Source organism: Echiichthys vipera, assembly GCF_963691815.1.
Source record: "Echiichthys vipera genome assembly, chromosome: 4".
Taxonomy (NCBI): domain Eukaryota; kingdom Metazoa; phylum Chordata; class Actinopteri; order Perciformes; family Trachinidae; genus Echiichthys; species Echiichthys vipera.
Window position 1 is genome coordinate 9,971,739 of NC_139829.1, and position 24,437 is coordinate 9,996,175.

Consider the following 24,437-nt stretch of genomic DNA (forward strand, 5'->3'; position numbering starts at 1 on the left):
TGACAAAATGTATATTATTTTTGGTTGCAGTACTGTGTTTAGCCACTGGGCCAAAAGAGCCGCATGACCAACTCTTCTAATACATCCATTGGGCGAATCACATTTTCTCTCTCTCTTACTCTTACTAGGCAGTGGCTGTTGCTATCTCCACCTACATACTGTAATAGGTCACAGCTTTGAACAAGAAGATTTTAGGTAGGCAAGGCACGTTGTCAAAAAGACATCTAAAAATCCAATCAAAGCACAATTTTCAGTGAATAACTCCTAGTCTGTATCAAATATCACACATCGAAGACATAACAATCTCAGGGGAGTTTTCTCCTTCCTCTAGGACCTTAAATAGATTAATGAGGCTAATTAGATCGAGTCAGTGTTCACCTTCACAAACATGATGCACCTCTACAAAACACATGCTGTATGTCTTTGAAAATATCCAATTTAGAGCAGCGGAGCTGTAGCTCTGCCTCATAGCCTCTAAGGACTGCAGGGTTTTCTTTATTCATTTAAAGACACCCACATGGTTTATTATGCTGGAGATGTATTTCATTAGATCAGGAGTTTGTTAGGAAAAGAGAGACAGAGTGAGAGAGAAAGAGAGGTGGTGGTTGGGGGGGCGGGGGGGGGGGGGGGGGGGGGCTGGGGGTGCACTACAAAGTGACACATAAGGGGAATGTCCAAAAGGTTCAGCTTTACTGAGCCCAAAGCCGTGCCAATAAGGACATGCTTGTTCAGCCTGGAGGCTGTAAAGAACATGCTGGCAACACCTGTATGTACATCTCAATAAATCCCACGCAGCTGTTGGCCTGATTCAGTGAGCAAATGAATGTAACACTCATGCCAGAAATATGCTTCCTATCAAATCAGGTGGAAATTAAGACATATACTGTATGTCTGACACATTAGGGGAAGAAGTTTTTGACGGTCAAACTGTGGTGATTTCACATCATGCTCAAGTGCCGGAGAGTGGTTGAATGTCTGACAACCACTTGGCAAACCCACACTGGTTTGAATTGTACATCCCAAAAATAAATCTTATGTAATGCAAGAGGATGGAGGATGTGACCCTGTCTTCCCCTCCAGCAGGCCCTATGCTGGCCCATCTGGCAGATAATGTGCAATGACAGTGCCACTCAGACTCGCTAAGATCCATTGTGTTTTTCCAGGATGCAAATAATCTGCAGAGTATGTGACAATACATGTAGATACTGTGGACATTTTGAAGAGAGTCTAGATCTTGAATCTTGAAGTATTCATTTTCTTATACTTCAGCCTTATTTAAATCATTATCATAAGAAATTCTCACTTAGCTGTTTAAATTCCCTTCCCTTCCCTGTTCAAAGTGATCTGATAAGATGTGTGTTTACGAGCCTCAAGGCATTTAATCAGACTATATAACTTTTTTGAGTGGTTCCGCCCACTGTGAAATGTCATATCCATCGGAAATATAACACACACAGGGAGAAGAAGACGTTTATTTTTTACAGCTTCATTGATGATTAATGATTCAGTGGATTCTGGCTTTGTTCAACTTTTCAAACCCTTGTTTCAAGGCCATTCGACCATTCAGGCGTTCCTTAAACCTTAAACCTTTTTTATGTCTCCAACAAAAAAGGTTGCATCAGCCAAAGAATAGGTTTGTTTTGTTACTGCATTGTTACTGCATTGTTTCTGCGAAGAAACATCAGCTAATGTTCATTTTTATTATTAATGGTATAGTAGTGTCCTTGTGAAAGCAGCTAATGAATTGCTGCAACAATTTAGAAATCACTAGAAATACTTTGTTTGTAATTCATCATCCTAGTTTCACATTTACCACTCACAGTGCAGAACAAATGAATGTATTCATTTTTGGAAATTGAAAAAACCCCCACCTGGAATACTATTTCAGGCTGTGTTTTAAGTCTGTGTTCTGCACTGTGGGCTTTCTGTCTCAAGATAGCCTGTTAACAGTGTGGTTTCCTGCAGGGCTGTGTGTTAAGACGGCTTCCAATTTAACGTTGTTTCTGTTTTCCTTCCCTCCCCCTTCCTGCTCCAGGCTGTAACGGAGGCATCGATGGGACTGTGTCTTTGCGTGAAGCTCGTCCTCAGCTCTGCTCACATCTGCTCCACTGCCCGCCTGCCCCACCACCCACTTACCCACCCTCTCTTGCCCCACCCTGCTTCCACAACCCCCCACCTTTTCTGCTCTTCCTCGTCGCTCCAGCTCTGACACATATGCTTTCCCTAATGCCTGGTTGGACCCTTTAGCGGTCAGTATTTGCCCACTTTGCCAGAGTGAGTGACAAACACGCCGCAGACTTTCAAAACAGAGAGGCCTTTCTCCGCTCTATGCCTGAAGCCCTTCCCCAAAATGACACCCTTGTCTTTCTGTTGAGGAATTTCAACATGCATACAGCACCATTAATGCCATGCTGCAACTCATCTTAAGCTGCAAATATGTTTTGTTTTTTTAACACCATGATTGTGCAACATATCATTCTCTGCTTTTTTAGGGGGGCCCTGAGAGACATTTTCACAACAGCTACAAAAAAGTTAATCACAACATCTGCAGTGTGCACATTATGCAAAGGAGTCACATTTCTAAGTCAGTCATTTTGGTTGCCTTCCTGAAGAGGTTATATCTCCACAATGTCAACTTATATCTTCGGCTCTGTCACAATGCATTTGGAATGTTGACATGATCCATTTAATAAGAAACCCCGGGAGTAACATTTCAGCTTTTAGTTTACCCAAAGACTTAAAGGTCACCAAATATAGAGATTCATAGTTTGTATCAGACAGCGAAACAAGGCCACTTTTTTTCTTTCTTTCTTTCTTTACTGTGCCTGTAACCAAAACAATCCCACACCACAAAATGGAATCCTGCCTCCTAGACATTACAATAATATACAATTTTTTTAACCACAGGGAGGAAACTTAAAGGGGAATTTTTAAATTTTTTAAAATTTTTTATCTGGACCTTATTTTGCCATGTTTTTGTGTCTAAGGGCACACTTACACTGTCCATTCGTAAACAGCTCATAGACAGACATCAGGGCCGCTGTCAATGCTCGCGCTCGTACACGTGAGCATGCTCGTGCCCGTACATTTGCATCCGTGCTTTACAAAAGTCCGCCTCTCTCAACCGGGCCACGGTGCCTGGGCGCGGTACAGTTGTACTCACACTTTACGGTTTTTACGTCCATCACTGCCACCTACCCATGGATGTATTCTCTTGCACCAAATGCATAACTGCAATGCATTGTGTGTGATATCCACCTCTGGAGTGACCATCGTTCACTTGATCACTCAGCTCTCTGAGGGTTGATCTCACCAAGTTCCCCCTTACAGAGTACTGGAACGACACTTGAGATGGCGGGGGGATTCCCCCGAGGGCATCACAGTTCTGCACTCTTTATGCCAAGGATCAACCTACCTACAACTTCTGTGCGGTACAAAAATGTGGCATTTTGTTCGCTTAAAATAACATTGTCCGTGAACACAATCTAGGTAAGGCAGCACAAAGTAACATAATTGGGAAAACAAGTTGGTAGTAGGCTTGTATAGCTGTAATTTCTCACACAACAATTCAAACATTGTGCAGTTGAGTGAATTCTACACATGCATTCAGATCTGCAAGCTGCCCGACACATCAACAGACCTCTACTGGTGGCCACTAAACAGCTGTTTGTGTGCAGTCAAGTCTTGTTCAAGGGACCCTCAGCAGCAGCCTTTATAAGGGAAAAATTGATTCTTTGTTTTTGGCGTCCATATTTCCCCAGTTGATCCCAGGATTTCACTGAATACACACAGATATTATATATAAGTTCTCTGCTTCCACACTACTCCCAATTGATACAAAAAAACACAACCAACACTCCTCTTACAGTACATGTTACCGATCCCTATTTTCTTTCAAAAAGAGAAATTATTTAACTGAAGCAAAGCTTCTCAACTGGACAAGCTCAAGTAAGTCATCACTTATGAAAGAAGGTAAAGGGGTAACAAAGCTGGTGGAGGGAATCGAACTTCCCACTGAAAATATCTCATTTTTAAATTGATTCCATTACATGGTCTACTAACTTAGAAATCGGCACACCTATTTGTCTGGAGGAAGAGGAAGAATGAAATGAATTCCCCAAACCCTGCCCCCGCCAGATGAATGTTAAAATATCTCCATTGATATTCTTATTGAATGAATGTGACTTTTCTTTTTCTCAGAGGGATTTGCTTCTAAGATATTAAGTCGTCAAGTAACGAGAGATGTCTTTGTGAATCACAGCGTGCATGCTTTCTGAGCAAATTACACAGGCACTAAAAATACAGATAATTGGACAGAATATTTATGTGTGTTTGTGAGAGACATTGAGCTAATAAATTATTTGAACTCTTCCCCCGGACATGTAATTGTCTAATGACCTCAAGGCTATGCAAATAAAATAAAGACAATATACAGTTCAATATTTGTAAATGATAAATATTTTTTACTTGAGTGGCTATTTAATAGACTTAACTAGTATACGTTTAAACATTTTTCTAGTGGTAATCAAGAGCAATTTCAAGTCCTGTCAATACGCCTGCAACTTTACGTAAATTTAAGGTATGATTTGAGCACATCTTCCAATAAGATGTGATTATGATATAATAATCACAAATATTATACCTCCCTGTACAGTCTTCAGAAAAGACTTATTGATGATTCAGGGTTGGTCTGTCCCAGTCACAGTTAACAGCCACAGTCACCACATACAGGTGTAACCTTTGCCAAGAATTCAATGTAAACAAACCAGTGCTTGAACAAAATGGATTACAAAAACTCTGGCTTGTCATTGGCCTTCATCAATTTGTTACATGTCTTACATGCACACAATAATGCAAATATTACTAATAATGTGAGCTAAGCAAGAGTCTGAATGAATCATTGGCACAGTTTCATAGAGCTCCCTTTACATTACAGGATTGAGTGCATTGAGCATTTTCACAATTCCCTGTTCAATTTCAGCTTAAACTATTATTTTATAACAAATTCGGTATTTATGACTCAAGTGAAGAATATCCAATCACTATTAGGACCCGATATGATACCGATTTTACAGGGAAAAGTTCAAAGATTACTGATATGGCGTCCGATATAGTGCATTTTTGAGCTGGGATTAAACAGACCTGTTCTATGTGGATTGTGCAAATATGACTCTGCAAAGGTACTCAGAAGGCTGCTTTCCTAAACAAATAACTTTATTAAAGAAAATGTAATATTATTATACACTCTATATCTATGGATCTTTGTTTACAGTATATAATGTACATTGTCAAACAATTCTAAAAAAATGAAAATAGAGAAAATTAAGATTAGATACAAATGAAATAGATAACCAAATAAAGATCAATCCTGTATGTTCAGTATCAGTCAAGTGTTGACCACGCTCTGCTGGACAAACTACGTGATGACACCATTTCTAAATCACCTCAAGCATTGTTTTCTGCATTATATGGTCTGTGAAGAGGAATTTTCATATCGGTGCATATCAGACCACATATACAACCAACATATCAGTCTGGCTCTAATCACTATACATGGAAATGCATTCAATCTGTTTTATCATCATCGATGTTTAAAAGCTCCAATGCACGCCAAAAAGTATGAGATGTTTGCGCTGCGTGCACTTCTCTGAGCTTTATAGACTCCTGCTAAATACTGCCTTAATCTATCTCTCTCTCTCTCTCTCTCTCTCTCTCTCTCTCTCTCTCTATATATATATATATACATATATATATATATATATACTGTATATGCATATGCATATGAATGCAGAATCTGTAGGCAACAGGACAAGATTTTGGTATCGTTCGAGCGGGATTTGCATAAGAGGTGGAACTCATTGGCTGAAATGCAATCTTATCTCTCTGACCCTGATTCAGCTTTTAAATTGAGTGTAAACTGGCTGAACGACAACTACGTTTAGCTCATTTGGTGCATGTGTCAGAGATGTTCAATCAGCAGTGAGGTGCACATTGACTTTTGTTATTAAAAAAGGAGTGTACCACTGTTTCAGTTTAAATAAACATTTTGCTACATTTTGAACGCACCCCAGGAATCCACTGGGTATACTGGAACCCTCTGAAAATTTGCTGTCGCCCCAAGAGGCTAAAACGTTGTCAGACTGATAGCCAGTGGCTTCTGAGATTGGTGTCTTGGCTTTAATCCTAGAGCCTGAACTATGATTCACATGTGATGCTGGCATGATAAGGATGATATCTCTAAGAACAAGTAATGAACATACAGTATATTTTCATTTAATAACAAAAACGTTTCCCAAACATAGCTGGGCACTGTAGGTTTAGCAGAAGTAATTTGTGCATTTGTAGGGAACTATTTTCAGCTGCGGATATTGTGTGCTGGCTAGTATTAAAGTTGTACTCCTTAAGTACTGAGATACATAAGCATAATGGCTGGCAGACCAACAGCTGTCTGCAGCGTCACTACATCTAGGGCAGGAATGTCGCCACAGACACTTAGATTGGAATACTCAGCAAAAGTGCAAATGCTTTCATTAGGGTCATATGATCGGTCACCATTGTTTTAACTCACTTTTTGATAGATAGTAACTAAACAGACAGTTAACTAGGTCAAAATCTTAGGCAGTACAACTTTAACAGCAGAAGGGTTGTGGTAGTACAATGGTGTGGCCCTCTGATTTATCTTTGGACAACAATAGAGGTCTATGGCATTGAGCAATAAACTATATCAATACTTGTTAGTAGAATTAATTCATTGTTGGCTTTGGTCATTTTTATAGGATTTGGATTTCATGGTGAAATATTAAAACGTATGTTATCTATGGACTTTGCCCTGCTCACATAATTGCACTATTCACATTTTTGATGTGCATGTAAAAGTTTGTATAGGAAACCAACATTTGTGCATACTGCTACTGCTTTATAAACTTGATCATGACAAAAATGTAGATTCGACTTGGTGCCCACATTAGTTAAAGTTTGAAAGTATTTTCAGAACTAGCGCCTGCTGATTTAAAGCTTGTTGTTATACAATGAAGCAATGCATTCTGTATGAGTGCACCTAGTTTGAGCAGAGGACAAACCCTGTCAGACCTTTTTCTCTGCAATTCCTCTTAACCTTCCTACATGCACTCGGCTAATAGGGCCCTGTTGAGATCAAACACGGTGGCAGGACATAAAAAAACATAATTCACAAAAGAAGAAAGGCAGCACTGGACTGCAAAATGAGCCGTTCTGTTTCCTTGCTTGCCCCATTCCTTCTCACTCAACATAATATTTTCAGGTGATACACAGTCATCTGTAGGGAGCCAGCTTCTACTGACAAATGCATATAAATCGATGCAGATGAGTGGCTGCAAAGATGTTTATTTTAGGATACTAATTAGAATTGTTCACGGTTCATTGTTGACTGCAGCAACACAGTGACACACATGGCAGGCTGCAGGAACTGTATGGATACATATGAGGTTGATGCATACATGAATTTCCCCAAAGTCTGTCATTTTATGGAAAAATGTACAACCTTGTCCCATTGAACTGACTTCAAAAACGACTACTTAAAAAGCTAAGCCTACACAACAAAATCTGTTCAAAGATAGTTTTGAAGAACCTGCATTTGTATTAGCTTTTAAGCAATAGTTATACAAGATACACACAAGCGTTAGATGAGAAGATCGATACAACTCTCATCTGTAAATATGTAACTGGAGCCAGCAGCTGGTTAGCTTAGCTTAGCTCTAGCAGGGGGCTCGAATCTGCAGACCACTACTATCTAAAGCTCACAATTTTTACACTTCAGTTTTTGAAAGAATTGAACAAATTTGATATGATTGGTTAATCAGCAAGTTGAGAGTCAACTTTAGAGGCAGTGGTTTTTATGACCTAGCTGCTCTTCCCCTTTTTTTCCCAGGATGAGCTAACCTGTTGCTTGCTATCTAACTGCGAGCTTCATATTTACTGTGCAGACAGGGGAGTGACATCAATTTTCTCATCTTACTCATAATGAGAAAGAGACAATGCTATTCTTTTAAAGCCAGATTCAGCAAGGACGATGAAGTCCTTATTTTGACTGTTACATAAGGGAGTACACTGAAAGGGCTTCTCACAATAGTTCTGTCAGTACGTTTATCAGTATTATTTTTTGAGTTTTATTTGGAAAGGTTTAAAAAGTGATTCCAACACTGTCATCAAATAAGCCATGAAAACTTGAGAATGTACAGAATGATGTCAAATACAAGCAGCTTTTCCAAAAGGGAGGAGTTGATCCAATATGAGCAGATTAGCCTATGAATATACTGTACATCCTCCTTTCCACTGACAACCGCTCACAACTGATCTATATTTTGATTCACAGTCATATTGCTGATTCATATGTGCTCTGAATCTGCTTTCATCCTGGAAACTGTTTGCTGTATAGGAGAAGTATTTTTGTCCGGGGCTCTTCCTTCTGTATACCATGTCAGTTTTTCCCCCCACTCCTTTGTTATAATTTTCTACCTTAAATGTTTTTTGCTGCAACACATTCATAATGCAACACCATGATGCTTTTCCCTCTCCAGGCTCCTGACTTTGATTTAACAAATCCTCAACCACATCATCAGCAAAAATCACTTCTTCACTGGCATCAGCATCCTCATGATAATATCAACAACACATAATGCTGTCCATGCTCGAAAGAGCATATCTTTCATTCAAGCTTGTAATGGATCTTCATTTGTATAATTTGTACAGGAAAGTTTATAAAAGTTTTCTACCCTTCCAGAAATTATTTAGTTTCTGCTGTACAACTGAATGTCAATGAATTACAATTTGCAGGCCTTGTTATAAAGTTTTTGTTTTTTGTGCAACATTTGGGTTTGTTTTACTGTCCAAAAGAGAAGAAAATTGTCAATAAAATCTTTGAGTGATTATATACCTTGGTTGTGTGAAGGCCATGTTTGTATACTCCAAATGGTTTGACCCAAACAATAAATCTAGAAATGTAACAGAAGACATCAGAATACCTGAGCTTGACCTCATGCAGTACACTTCACTGAACTCATGTGTTTTTGTCTCAGTCCTGTGAGATAAGATTGATGTTTTTTTACACAGTCTGACTCATATTGTGCCCCGAGACATCATTAATGTTGCTATTAATGCAGCTTACATTGCCTTGACATTAAATTTAGAAAGCTAATTTATTATTCTCTTGATATTGACCAAGGAAGGCCAACTGAACTCATTTGATGCTATTCAATTATAGCTCATGGCAGCAATTTGAAGGATAGCAAACACTCTGCATCTCAAATCTAAAACAGGGCCTCCTGCAAGCTGCACGTGTTTGTTAAACATGTTAATAATTTGTTAAACAATTTAACGGTTACTTTTCGAAATGCTAAATATCATCAGGAAATTATGAGGTTTCCCTGGAAAATCATGCATGGCTGTAGATCCTTGTCTTGCTCCTTTTAAAATGAAGTGATAATAGATGTGTTACCTTACCTAGAAGAAATTAGTAAGAAATTGCACCTGTAGTGTTTTTTTCTAACGTATTTCTTCATCTCATAAGTGAGATGTAAACACATTTTTGACAATAAATCTTGCGCAAAAACATTCCATACCATCTTTATAGAAGCAAATCCAGGGTTTACATTGTTGACAATGTACAGGAAATTCAATGAATGTCAACAAAATGGTGTGCAAACAAATTTACAATGGATTTGACCATGGGTTATATGGATAGTTACATATTGGACCACGGGATCAAGAACAAACATGATTTCATTTCTAGTGCTGACTCCAAAAACAAACGTTGGCAGAGAAAAAGATGCAGAACTTTGACAGATTTTTCTCAATAAGCCTTTAGACTCTAGGGCTTATTGAATAACTCCTTAATAATCCCCAGATTTCTGGTGTCACTCTGTAGAAAAAAAGACTGCAGGTTTCAAATGGATCATTTCACCTCCGTCAGAAACTGGAGCCTGGAGAGGCATCCCACTTATGAGAATGACACAAACTGTGTCAGCTGGAGATGTGTTTGGATCATGAAACTCCCTCTCGGATACAATCAGTGTAATTTCAGACCTCACAGGGGGAATGCAAATCAGGATATAAAAGAAAAACGAGAACTGCCTTCCTGGCTGTGTGGGCTCCCATCTTAATTAAAACATAAGTAAACATCCATTTGGCTTTTGACCGCCAACCACTGTTCATTTTGCTTTTCATGCTTGTCATGGCAACACTAGAACAACCTCACATTGAGTTTTGCCCGGAATTTTTTACATGTCATTTTCTACCTTCGGTCTGTCTCTCTCTCCTCTTATTTCCTGTCATTTTTCAACAGTTGACGCTTTAACAAAGGCATTAAATGCCAAATTAATTCAATCACCTGTAGTATGTATGCTACAGGCTACTTTGATGAAACTGCCGCTTCAATGTAATATTTTAGGTTTTGTGCTGAAAATCCCAACACAGTAGCTTGGTGATTCTGATTTCAGAAGTAATAATATTCCTTCAATGGTAAGCGTCTTTGCAGATGTTATTAGTTACTACTTTAATACTGCAAGCCTGTATTATTGTAATTTGTTGTTTGCTATTAGAATCCATTCAGTGTAGATGATGAGTGAATCCATATTGAGAAACTGCACTTCACACTCACATGTCTAAATGAAACAAGAGCAGAACAAATTAATTTGGGGTTAAAGTTTTTTGCGGTAAATCCGCTTCAATCACACATAAGTTTTAAGATAAAACATACTTTTGCTTCGGATTACATAAGTAGAAACCAGCAGCTTTCAAAACTGCCCCTGATTACTGCTGGTTTTCTGTCCTTCCACTCACTTAATTACAGTTAATTGCCGTTAATTGCAGTTATTTGGTTTCACCTTGCGTTCACCTTGTGTACATCACTCCCCGAGGAGATAGCTCAAGTGAAAAGCAGCAGGACTCCAAAGGCTCAGGGTTCAAAACCACTTCTGAAGAAACAATATGTTCGAAATTAAAGTAGTATATCAATTCTAAATAGGTGTTTTATTGCACATGTAATTACAGTAGATAATAATTGATGATACATTGCAGGGAGTGCTCTTACTCACTCTGTTTTAGAAAATGACTTTAACAAACTACAGGCTATTGAGAAACAGAGTCAAATCTTCTGTAAAGGAGCCGTACTGGATTAAAAAAAAAAGTGGGCTGGGATTGCCTCCACAAAGCTCTCACAGTCGGTTCTGTGACTTGGAAAACACACACAGAGGGAGAGTGACCTCATTCTCTGCTAAGGATGCCATTGCTACGCCACTATATCTTTGCATAGATTATATTTGTTTGCTGCTGTATTAATGTTCTGAATGTTGAGTGCAGCTCCCTTAAAGTTGCTGCAACATATTTGAAAATCCAAAATGCATACATGACATTGTGTTCAATGACATTGAACAGCTTACTGAGCCGTGGGTGAACTCCTGCAGCAATTACTTTGCAGAGGGCTTCTGAATTATGTGAGACGAAGCAGTGAAAAGCTTCACAGCTAATGACAAGTTTGACCTTTCGGGGCGAGGAAGAGACCGGAGTCGCCGCTCTTGCTGGCAGCCATTTTTTTAAAGGAAGGCTGGAGCAGATGGGAACATGTTAAAATACGCAGTCACCAAAAGAGCATGTCTTTATTTTATTTTATTATCTACATTAAAATAGAGAGATGAGGCTATTTCAGTGAGCTTTTCTTTTTGAGATGAGGCTATTGGTGGAATGGACGTGGAAGTAGCATTCGTAATATGATGATAATGTGAAGCATTCACTGGATAATGGCATTACCAGCTCACATTGTCTAAATAACTTGCGTTGTTGTTTTCCCACAGAGATTGGGACATCTTTGCAGGAGCCATTATGGTTGTTTGATACACATCAATTGTTTAAAACCCTTCCAACAGAAAACAGAATTCATAGCCATGCTCATCTGGTGGACGTTTTTGCAAAAACTCATATAAAGTTCCAAAGATAAATAGCATCAGTGGGCTCATCCTTTAACGTAGAGATTATGAATTTGCAATAGTTTCCCACTAATAATTGAGAGCATTACTGTGTTTCAGAGGAATTTGGCCAAGTTTTTTCAACACCTAATACAGGTTTAACGTTCTTGTGTTCACGCTCATAGTCTTAGGAGGATGATTTAAAAGAATGTTCAGGCGAGCACCTCAATCCCAATGGTCATCAGGGAGCAAAGGAAAAGGTTTCCTTAATTTTCATCATGTCCAGTGTTTTCAGTTGCAAGGGGATTTCACAGTCTTTGCTCAGACTATTGCTTTTGAATTCATAAAGAGATCCCAAAATGTCTATTGTTGCTATTTTCAATGATCTTTCTGTGTATCTATAACTATTGCTTAAACTTGAACTCTTCGATATTTTACTACAACAATATGTTATGTTGTTCATGTTAGGTCTAAACTATTCTTAGAGTGTACATTTAAGAGGACCTCTTCAGTGACCAAATATGGGAGCTTTGAGCAATCATTGTTTCAAGGGCAACTTACCTGTTGATTGCCCATTGACACACCTGTGGCAGGCCTTTTTAATTTTTGACGTGTCCTAAAGGCTGGTGCATTCTGGCTCACTGTCCCACTGTCACTTTTTGCTAGCACACTTGAGATGAGCCTTTGTTTATTTATTAGTGACACCTGTGCCTTTCCTTTACAATTCATAATGTCTACCAGCAGCCTGCATAATGTGTCACTTGCTCAATATGAAGCCTGTGGAAGGTTAATGGGGCTAAAATGTTGAATAAGCAATAAGCATCGTTTTGTGTTGTCATGCTTTCAACTGAGGGATGTCCTGCTGTGGACAGAATCAGAAACTGTGTTGCACATTTAGAACTGTTGAATTAATGTAATATTTTTTTTCCCCTATGTTTTTGCTTCAAAGTAAGACTAAACACATCGATATCCAAATATGTAATGGGTTGGATAAAATACTTCCCATCTCTAAAACACTGCGAGCTCTTGCCACCCACGAGCAGGGGCTGACACCACACAGGCCTTTATCGTCCTCAACAGTCTGTTGTGAAAATGAGATACGAGACACAAATTGAAGCTCTTCTGTGTCAATAATGATTTTGACCTTGACACAGCGCAAACAGCCCATTTCCATGCTCCGCGTTGCCCTTAACTGTGCTTATTTTGATGGTTACAAGACGATCTCAATGCCAACAAAGAGTGGGTGTTTTCTTTTCAAGTGCAAGATTTTGCATGAAAAGCCCCAGATGTGTTTCTGCCTCGAACTGGCCCACTGGTCTTTACAGATTTTCATTTTCACCCAGGAGCTACGAGGATGTTATGTTTTGGATCACATCAAAAGGAACAAGTTCTCCACATCATAGCCTGTGGGAAACTACTGGATTCTACTTGCATATTTTCAGACCTTCTCATTTCATCACCATTTTTCCTGTACTGCCCACTTCATTTTGAATTCTCCATGACTACAAGCAGTAAAGCTGACAACTCCTGAGCCCAACACTTTCATTCAATCTGAGGAGAGAATGTATTACAGGTCCTCTCTGAGAGATGATAGTGTCAAATAATTCCTCCTACCTTTTGCCAACTGGGAATGTCCACCTGTTATACTAAAATTAGTTTTAGGTCTTTTGGGAGGTGAGATAGGACTGCACATGCCTTTTGTAACTTGTAATAAATCGCATGAATAAAACACATAACTCATATTTGAAATAGTAATTAATTAACGGTTTGTTTTGGGAAGTAGATTAGTATGCATGTTAGTTATGGATGTGTTCCAGGCATGCATGCAGGATGTAGATTTTTTGCTGAACTAGGGAAAGCATACACTTTGCTTTAAAACAAACCCATCCATCATCGGTGTCTTTCAAGTCAGGCAAGTAAGACAGAATTTCCCAAATACTTAAGCTTTGGTGGACTAGTTTATAGAGCTGAAATGTTCAGCCAGCGCTTAATAAACAAGTAAGTATGTTCCACAGCTGAGGTCCAAGGAACATAATCTTCTGAATCTGGTATTCAGTATAATGTACAAACAAACACAGCCTAAATCATAAAGTTTAAAAGTTGCATTGTTCAAGTATCTCGGGATCTTGTTCATGAGTGAGGGGACGATGGAGTGTGAGTTTGGCCGGACAATCGGAGCAGCGGGGGCAGTATTGCAGTTGCTCTACCGCACCGTTGTGACAAAAAGAGAGCTGAGCCGGAGGGCAAAGCTCCCTTTTCGCTTGTAGAAGCGGACGAAATGGGTTTTCTCAGGAGGGTGGCTGGAGTCTCCCTTAGAGATAGGGTGAGAAGATCAGCCATCCATGAGGAACTCGGAATAGAGCCGCTGCTCCTTTGCATTGAAAGGAGCCAGTTGAGGTGGTTCGGGCATCTAGTAAGGATGCCCCCTGGGCGCCTCCCTAGGGAGGTGTTCAGGCACGTCCAGCTGGGAGGAGGCCTCAGGGAAGACCCAGGACTAGGTGAAGAGATTATATCTCCACACTGGCCTGGGAACGCCTCGGGATCCCACAGTTAGAGCTGGTTAATGTAACTTGGGAAAGGGACGTTTGGGTCCCCTGCTAGAGCTGCTGCCCCCGCGACCCGACCTCGGATAAGCGGTTGAAGATGAGTGAGTGAGTGTCACACTTACATTTTCAGGAACTGAGGATTTTTAAACTTCTCATTTGAAACTCATTTAAATTTCATGGCTGGCTTCTAACTAATGTTATAAATGGAAATTTCAAGAAATGCAGTGCAAACTGCATTAAATTGAAGTATGACATGTATGTGTAATTATTGTAATTTGGCTTTTAATTGTCACTTTTGTTGAACAGAACTTTGAAAGCAGCATTAAAATCTTAGACTTTTAGAGTTGTATTAGCCATATCAATACATGGCATCATGCAGTATACACATCCAACCCTATCTATGCTCTGCAGTATGTTTTGGGGGGAAACAGCTTGAGGCTAAATCATGGGATTGGTAAAAAGCATATATATACATTTAAGAGGCCATCTGCCATTTCCATCTCTTTGGTTTGTAATGCAATACAACATTGATAAGCATACAGAACTCAAGTGAAAAGTGAGTAAGGTACATTTGCCTCAGGCAATGAACCTGGAAAGTCTGGAAAAAATTGAATAAACTCCGGATTTCTCTTGCGTTTAAAAGGGCAGGCATACATCTAAATATGAAAGACACAAAACTGTCTTTAAAACATTTCCTGTTTAAATCTAAAGCTTTCGATATGTCTTCAAAAGTGATCTGGTAGATAAAAACAAACTAGCCATTGAAATAACAAGGAAAAAGAGAGGAGAAGAAGCACAAATGGAAGTGAATAAGGTGAGGAAGCACAATGAGAGAAGAGGAAGAGGACGGAGTGCATGTAGAAGAAGCATGGCCTTACCTTTCCAGAAGGGTTACTTAAAATGTAAAACATTACTGCCTTACATTTTGAGAACTACATGAAAATTACAATCAAAAGGGTTGTCAACCGGGCTGAGATCATCACATCAATGTGTGTTTCCAATTGTATGGCAATCCACCCAATTGTTAATATATTTCACTTTAAACCATCAAATGTCAACCTCACGGTGGTGCTCGAAGAAAAGTCAGGGGATCACCAAATTAGGATTCATCCTCTTGGGAGGAATATTATGGCAATTCATCGTTCAGTGTAGACACTGAAATATTTCATAGGAGAGGGGAAAACATTGACCTCCTGTTGGTGCTGAATGAAAAGTCATTACGATTCATCCTCTGGAAACCATGAAAACAAGAACCACTAGCATGGCTAAAAACAGGGGGTCAAGGAATGATTCTTGGGGTTCACCACAAGATATTGTATATTTACTCCTACTGGAATAAGACAATTTCGTTAAGGCCTAAACTTTTCAGGAAGCAGCATATATATGTATATAATCCCTTTTGTCTATTTCATGACAGAAAAGTACAAACTACTTGTATACTTCTACACCGTCATCTGATCAGGGCTGTAGTACTTTCTCCCTCACTTTATGTGAAGTCTTGTACTTGTCTTGGTCTCGTGTCAATTATTGTTAATTATCAGTTATACAGAATGTTGCCTAAACTCTGTGCATTGATTCCTTTGAAGATGAGTAGTCTTGTTTGTAGATCCATCCTAATTCCTTATCCCTATATTAGCATTGGAAAGACTGTTATGGTCTTGACGAATTGGTCTTGACTGGGACTCAAATGAACCTGGTCTTGTAACTGGCTTTGACAGCCCTGCATCTAGCCACAGTGGAGCCATATACATTAATAATAAATTAGAAAACTGTCAATCAGCAAAATAAAGAAATGTCTTAAGAGCATTGAAACAGAAGGTAATCAATAATCATTCACTCAGTGCTACATGCAATGATTTCACACTTCAGCTGAGGGTTTTGTTTTTTAATCATAACCTATTCATATTGTTGTTTGTAAATTTATTCCACAATTGACACCACAAAGTGATTCTATACAATCAGGCTGTGCAACTGCTGGCTGCACAATTATTTTAATTTATGACATATTCATTAGGCAAACAGGTTTTCAAAGTGCTGTTAGATAGTCTCAATGGATCCAGAAAGAAGCAAAACAAAACAAAAAAAATATTTAATTAAAAGTTGCCATAGAAACTAAAGACTGGGCACTTGACCTAACAAAAACTAATTAGATGTCTTAAAAATGTTGGCAAAAGGTAAGATGGGAAAGCACTGCAATACAAGAAATATCTGCACATAAAACATCACGATGTGCATAAAATCTCTTCATCTTCACATATTCACTATTCAATCACAATTGATACATTCAGATCGTTGGCACTCACTGTTGCCACAGTATAATTTTCTTGTGAAGGACTGGCTGATGGTTCAACAGGCTGTTAGAATGGAGATTGTCACATCAAATAAGGCTGAATTCAAATCTACAAGATGTATTTTGGTCATTCTGGATTAAGTGTGTTGCATACGTATATATATATATATAACATATAGTCATGCAAACAAAATGTTGCCTAGCTACACTCGCAAATGCATACAATACTACTCGGTTTCTTTCTTTATAATGTGAACTATAAAAATACAGCCTGAGGGTCAAAAAGGGCGTGGGGAAAATGTATTAAAAAAGCAATGTCATTTTAACCAGGAAGTCTTAATTCTGGCCCAATTGCGACATAACCGGGCTAAGCAGGGGCTTTGCACAGTGATCCACATGGTGTGTGGCTTTATGAGAGGGCAGATGGTACCACTCAAGCAGGAAGTGATTGACATAATGACATGGCCGACCATGGAATGTGGGTGTATGTGTGTACTCAATGACTGTATGTGTGTGTCTAAAGATACATCTTTACAGTGGATTCAAAGGAATCTCTCTTTTTAAATCATTAAACTCTGCTATTTGTGTGTGTGTGTGTGTGTGTGTGTGTGTGTGTGTGTGTGTGTGTGTGTGTGTGTGTGTGTGTGTGTGTGTGTGTGTGTGTGTGTGTGTGTGTGTGTGATACCTAGAAATTATACTCAGTTTAGTCTGCATGTCGACACAGCAAGTGATAGCTGATGCAAGGCAAAGGCCGGTCTCCTCTTACTGCAGAGGAATAACCACACACACTTTGAACTCTACCAGGTTATATCTCACGGTACAGCTTAATAAACTTGTGCCAGCAGGCACCGTATGTAACTACCTAGATGTCTGGCAGTGTGCGTCATCTGCTAGATAACAGAGAACACAAGGAGGAGGGTGACTCCACTTTCAGGCGTTTTGATAAATGGAGGTAATTATTTTCCTCTATTCTGCGGAGAACCTTAAGAACTGCTGGGGAGGAAAAAAAGGCTCACTTTGCAGTCAAATGCAGAGAAGCAGAGCTGTAATGTATGGAGTGACATCAGTTACCACTTTGGTACCAGAGTGAGGTATGAACCATAGTGGAGTTGAGTCAAATATTCATACTTGGTGATTAAGTCAAGAGGGAGGTCACCTACAAGGGTTACACAAGGTGTTCTGGAGCCAGAAGGTCCCATAGTTGATTACTGATATGGACTGAAGTGTGTCCATCAGCAGTATGTGACCTGCCTAAGTGTCATAGAGCATGACACCAAATCCCCCTCCCTCCCTAAGTAATTGAATTTCTAATCAGTTGCTTTTAATGTCTTTTAACATTTTTTTTTTCAGAATTTCAAAATGCAGTGAGGAGGCTTGAAAACATTTTCTCTTTCAAAATTTCTAGAAATTATGGAGAAATATGCGCCACATTTGGAAGAAAAATGGATTATTGTGGAGCCATTTTCGAAAAGAACATCAGTTTGAGGTTAAAATGAAAATGGAGAGGGTGACCCTTGTTTTGATCTTGCAGTTTGAGATTCTAAGCGTCTGTTAAATAAACTATAATTGTCTATGGATCCAGTTAAAGGAACAAATGCTTTTGTACTTAACTCCATCACTGACTTATAGCCATAATAAACATACTCACTTTAACTCAAAACATCATCATGCATGAGTTTCACGATGTTAAATATAACATTCATATTATTTTGTTTTTGGAGCCATTGGCAATCACTTATGTCAAAACCTCTGTCGTTTAGGTATGAGGACAGGTGCTGGTATGATAAGGGGGGGAAAAGATATCCCAAAACACTCGATATGATGAAACTGCAAATAAATTTTATTTTTTTAATCTAACAATTCTTGAGTGTTTATACAATAGCAATAAACTGTGGCTTGTGTTTGACATCATGACCCCCAGGGGAGCAATGTTTGGATTTTTTCAAATATAAAAAGACTAATCCTACGTTCAAAAAGGTTTTACGGTTATCTTCATTGCCCCAATAGGTGAAATGTGTTTGTGCAGCCGAGGTGCACATAAAAACAGAATACAAAAAGACAACAGCGATGACACACCAACATAATAAATCACAAAGCTAGGGCAGAGAAATGGAAAGTCAGACAAGTATGTACAAGAGTGCAAATGTGCAAGAAAGCAAGGGAAGTGCAATTAATGCAGCAGGGGTGCTATTTGCTATTAATCATATCAAACACTTGGGATTAATGGCTGTGTATTGGCAATCAGATACATGTCATTACACAGGGGTTGCAATTCAATATATTGTGATGTATTGCGGTAATTTTTTTTTTATGTAACTAAGCTGTCATAGTGTCAAACTATCAAAAACACCCACCACTATATCCATACCTTGTTTTGATGACGTGGGAGAGTCAAATGGCTGAAGTTACTGTCGTGAGAACAAGCAATCAATAACGATCATAAAAACAAACTAATGATTATACCATGTCCATCTGCCATGAATCTTGCATGTAAGCTTTAATTTAAATATATATACAGTATATATAATAGGGAAGGAAAGGTATTTTCTGCACTGTTTTAGAGGTGATATCGTCAACAAGAACAGTACCCAAATGTTTGTCGCTATCAGGTCAATGTCAATGGCCCAGTTCCATTTATACATTCATCCTTCGTCCCAAGTTTGTTGGAACTTGCTTTTTGCCTGGCTTCTTTCTACTGTGAACACATATAGAATAGAAGTGAGTTAAAGAGCCATTTACTTGGCAGGGCTGACTCTATTTGAAGCTCCCTGAATGAATATTTAAAAAGGGATCACCTGAGGGTGCAATTAAAACAGTGGGAAGGTACATCCTCAATAAACGGTGTCTTCTTTTTGGGCAATTGGTTTTATTACCAGCCATGACAGCGACAGTGCTATTGGTTTCACCTTGTGAGTCTATGTGTTCACCATGGCAAAATATGAGGCTGTAGATGCCCACTGTAGAGGGAACTACCACAGAGGCAGTTTTCAGTATTTTGCCAGGTGTTCATGTCTGTCTGTCTATGCCCCAAAAATAGAGAAACATTATAAATACCTGATTAATTCTGAAGATGATTATTTTTTTATTGTCCAGAATTTGATACAATATCAACTGTGTCTATACCCCTGGTGTCCTAGCATGTTGGTTTTTTTTAAAAACATAACCAAAGCACTGCAACAAAAACTTTTATTTGGTGAAAAAAAACAATAGAGAACACTTTCAGATACCTCCCAGTTATTGGCGTTAATCTGGCACCTTGTGACACACCCTATTCATCTAGCAGCTCTCCTGGTTACTTGGTTACTTGGTTTCTCTCCTGGTTACAAGATGGCAAGCTGCTCTAAGGTGAAGGCCGAAGGGCTGGCCCTCTCAGCCATTGCAGACAGCTTGGGCGTTCCAAGTCTTTGATTTCAAGAATACTGAAACTTTAAAAGGACACAAATTAAATTAAGTCCCTCAAAAGAGCTGGCCCATGTAAAACACGAGTGCATGAGAGGACAGGATTATGCAAAGACTCAATAGGGTCAGTCCAGCACTGCAGCTGGAGTTGCTCGCCAGTTCAGTGCTGAACAGGGTAAGGATGTGTCTTGGCATGCAGTGTCAAGACATTTTGGACCAAACCTTTTATCAGCAGAAAGAATAACAAGGCTAGACTTGCCATTGCTGAGGAGCATGTTGTATGACAAATTCAGTGAATTTGGGTCTGATGGGAAACATAATGTTCAGTGTAGAACTGGGGAAAGACTGTACCCAAAGTGTAAGAAGTCAGTTAAATTTGGAGGAGGAAGTGTCATGGTGTGTGTGGTGGTCAGCACTGTTGCCTCCCAGAGAGAGAGTTCCCGGTTCAAATCCGAGCTGTGTGGAGATGCTGTTGCATGTTCTTCCCATGTGTGCGCGGGGGGTCTCCCCTGGTTCTCCAGCTTCCTCCCACAGTCCAAAGACATGCACTTGTTAGGTTAATTGATCACTCTAAATTGTCCGTAAGTGTGAATGGTTGTCTGTCTCTATCTGTCTCTATGTGCCCTGCGATACTGCCTCGCCTCACTCCCAATGTCAGCTGGGATCGGCTCCCCCCCGTGAGTCCATTATGGGATAAGCGGTTGAAGATGATGGATGATGATGGAAGTGTCATGGTTTGGGGGATGTTCTCTGCAGCAGGAGTTGGGCCTCTTGTACAGCTTCATGGCAGGGTAAATGTTTATGTGAATCTCCTTTGGCAACATGAAATACCTTCACTGCAATTGTCTCCTAATCAGCTGCAATTTTCATGCAATAAAATGTCTCCTGTCACACTGCAGCACAGATTAAGCAGTTCCTTGAAGCTCAGAATATTGAAACAATGAAATGGCCAGCTCAGAGTCCAGATGTAAACCTCATAGAGAATCACTGGAAAATCCTTAGCGACAAAGTAATGGCTAAGAAACCCACTACAGTTACTGAACTGTGGAAGAGACTGAAGAAGAATGGACCAAGATCAAACCAGAGCAGTGTGAGTAACTAGTGATGTCCTGTTGAAGTCATTCAAAGCTGTGGCCTCTACACTTCCTGTTCATTTTTTAATCCTATAGCCTGAAGAAAACAGTGTTTAGATCTTCTCTTCAGACACAGTGGTTACCGTTCTCTAATTTTGATCACTGTTTTTTTTTCACAAAATAAAGGTTTTTGTTGAAGTGCCTTGGTTATTTAAAAAAAAACATGCTAGTACAGCAGTGGTATAGCCACAGTAGCTATTCTGTCAAATTCTGAACACTAAAAAAATAACAGTATTTCAGTATTAATCCAATATTTATAGTTTGTTCTTAAATTTTGATCTCCACATACAGAGGGGTTGATAATGAGCAGGTGAGTAGGGGATGGGGCAGGCCACGTGAATGGAAACATCAGTTGATGCAGAGCAGGAGAGACTGGCAGGGTCTGAATTTACGTCACTTACCGTGAAATTACACCGGATTCGGAGGCGCCGCATTTCCATTCCCCTCGGTTTGGTTCCGTCCTCTGCAACGGAGCTTTTCAGAAGCAGAGCTTTTCTGAGATGTGCCGCAGCACGCCTGGTGGAATCACAAGCATTCACAAGCATGCGGCTCTGCTGAGACACATCTAGAGGAATTTTGGTCTGACTGCAGTTGTGTCAATTTTAGAGCTACGGTCCAGCTTATCATTACAAAAGATAACGGTCAAATCGGCTCCCAAGATAGCAGCTCAACTGTGCAAGATACAGCCACAATACGTTATAGGTAGTTGAGATCAAAAAGGACAAATTCAAAGATGGGTGTGGTCCAAGCAAGGGGGCTAGATGGGGGTGGGGGGTGGGGAGAAAGTACGGAACAGGCCGTTGCCCCACCACTTTACGCCCCTGGCCTGATTTGGCATTGCTGCTGGTGTGATCGCATCGCAAAAGGGTCTCTAGTTTAAAGTTGTTACTTTATCTGAAGAAGAAGAAGAAGAATTCCTTTATTAGTCCCGCGAATGGGGAAATTCAATTTTCACTCTATTATTTTTCATTTTACACACACACAGGCCCGAAATACACACTCATGCACAGACAAGATCTATATACATGCAACCAATGGAGAGATGTTAGAGTGAGGGGGCTGCCAGTGACCGGCGCCCTGAGCAGTTGCGGGTTCGGTGCCTTGCTCAACAGCACCTTGGCAGTGCCCAGGAGATGAACTGACACCCCTCCAGCCACCAGTCCCCACTCCGTTCATGGTCCACACAGGGACTCGAAGCAGCAACCCTCCGGTGCTCAGCCCAGTCACCTATGGACTGAGCTACTACTGCCCATCTAGTTCTTTAAATTTGAATTCATCTATAAAACTCAATTCAATTATTTGGATGATGAATGTTAAACAAAAATAATAGAAATCTCTAAAAAGGCTGTCAGTTTGCATTACATTTGTATTGGTTCAAGGACTTCTGTGTTGAGCACCGGCCATTTCGGATGAATTGCCAAAGCTTTCTGACATGTATTTGTAATGCAAGACTGTCCTTTTTTGTGTGAACCACAAATTAAAAGGAGTTGCATTTTAGTTGAATCTTCTCTCCAGCTTTTGAGTTTCCATTACACATCAGTGCTCAAATCTTTATCCCCCAGACCAATCCAACGTTACTGCAATTTCAAGAAGATCACAATCAAAAGTCTACATGTTCGAACAATAACACACGAACACACACACACACACACACACACACATACACGCACGCACGCACGCACGCACGCACACACGCACACACACACACACACACACACACACACACACACACACACACACACACACACACACACACACACACACACCTTTTCCTTGCCTCCCTCTGAAGGCCTACAGTCGGCTCTAGGAGGACTGAATGAGGAGAGAGTCGGCTGTTGCATGCTGAGTGATGACGATAACCGACATAACTAAACCCACCCACAGTTCATTTAAATGCCCGCGCACGGTTCTCTCCCATCTCGTCACAGTGTCTCCCGTTGCTCTGCATTTATAAGGTGCCCCGGTGCGCGGAACGGCACAAGCATGCCTCGTCTCTAGAGAGGCAGAGCGCGTCGCTGCGATTTGGAGAGGTTTTTTTTTTTGGATGAGAGACCTGTGCCGCCGCTGCTGAGGAAGAGACGCAGGAGCGCAGGAGTTTTATCCCAAGTTCACTGCAGCAGGTCGTTGTGACAGCGACCTTTTTCTCAGGGGGTAAGTTTTTCGTTTTAATCCACTATGCCCCCTTTTTTAAATTATTTTGTTTCTGTGGAAAAAAGGCTGCGCATTCCCCTGGTGGATGAGAGTGTGGAAGAGCTGTTATTGAGGATGGATGGAGCGTCCCTGACCTGATGTACAAACCTGTGGCTAAGAAAGGATGCATTGTATTTGTATCTCGTTGACACAACAGATATAGAAGTTCTCAGCCTCATTTGTGTTGCTGTTATTTTATTTTTTGCCAAAAAAGTGTGGACAGAACTTGTTGCTCTGGGAAATACTCATTCAGTTCAGGCTCGATGCGAACATTTTGTGCATTTTTGCTGAATGCACTGGTGAGAGCAGTGCACATATGAAATCAATCTATAGCCTACCTAATTACTTGTCTTTGTATGTTTATTTAGTCCTAAATGTGTTTGCATTTAAACTTGATTTATTGAAAATTTTCAAATAATGACAGTTTCTTTACATTTTGTAATTGGTAGACTCATTGTTTATTTTTCTTATCAACACGCAGTTCAGTAGCTGCTTGTGATGCCTGTTTGTCATGTCAGTGTGGGGGGCTGAAACCTGTCCTTGTGTTTAGTTTGCATGTTGCAACTTGTGAATGGGATAACATCCAATCAGACCTGTTTGCTTTATAGCTGTTTGATTAATAACTGTCCAGGCACATATACTGAGGTTAAACCAAGCAGCTGCAGAGTTTCACCGTATCATTTTATAAAAACGCATTTTTCTTGAAGTAAATGTTCAGTGTGAACACGATATCTCACAATAAAGCTGTTAAAACTTTGACACAGAACCATTTTACACTACATGGCCCCCAGAATGGCTTATTATGGCACTCAACATTTGGCCCCTGGACGGTTGCTCACTTTGTCTGGTTGGTAATCCAGCGGTGGTTTAATTGCAGAACAAGAAGTTAATGTGATGTTCAGAAATATGTGACTGATCGTTGCACCCCTGGACCATTTGAAAA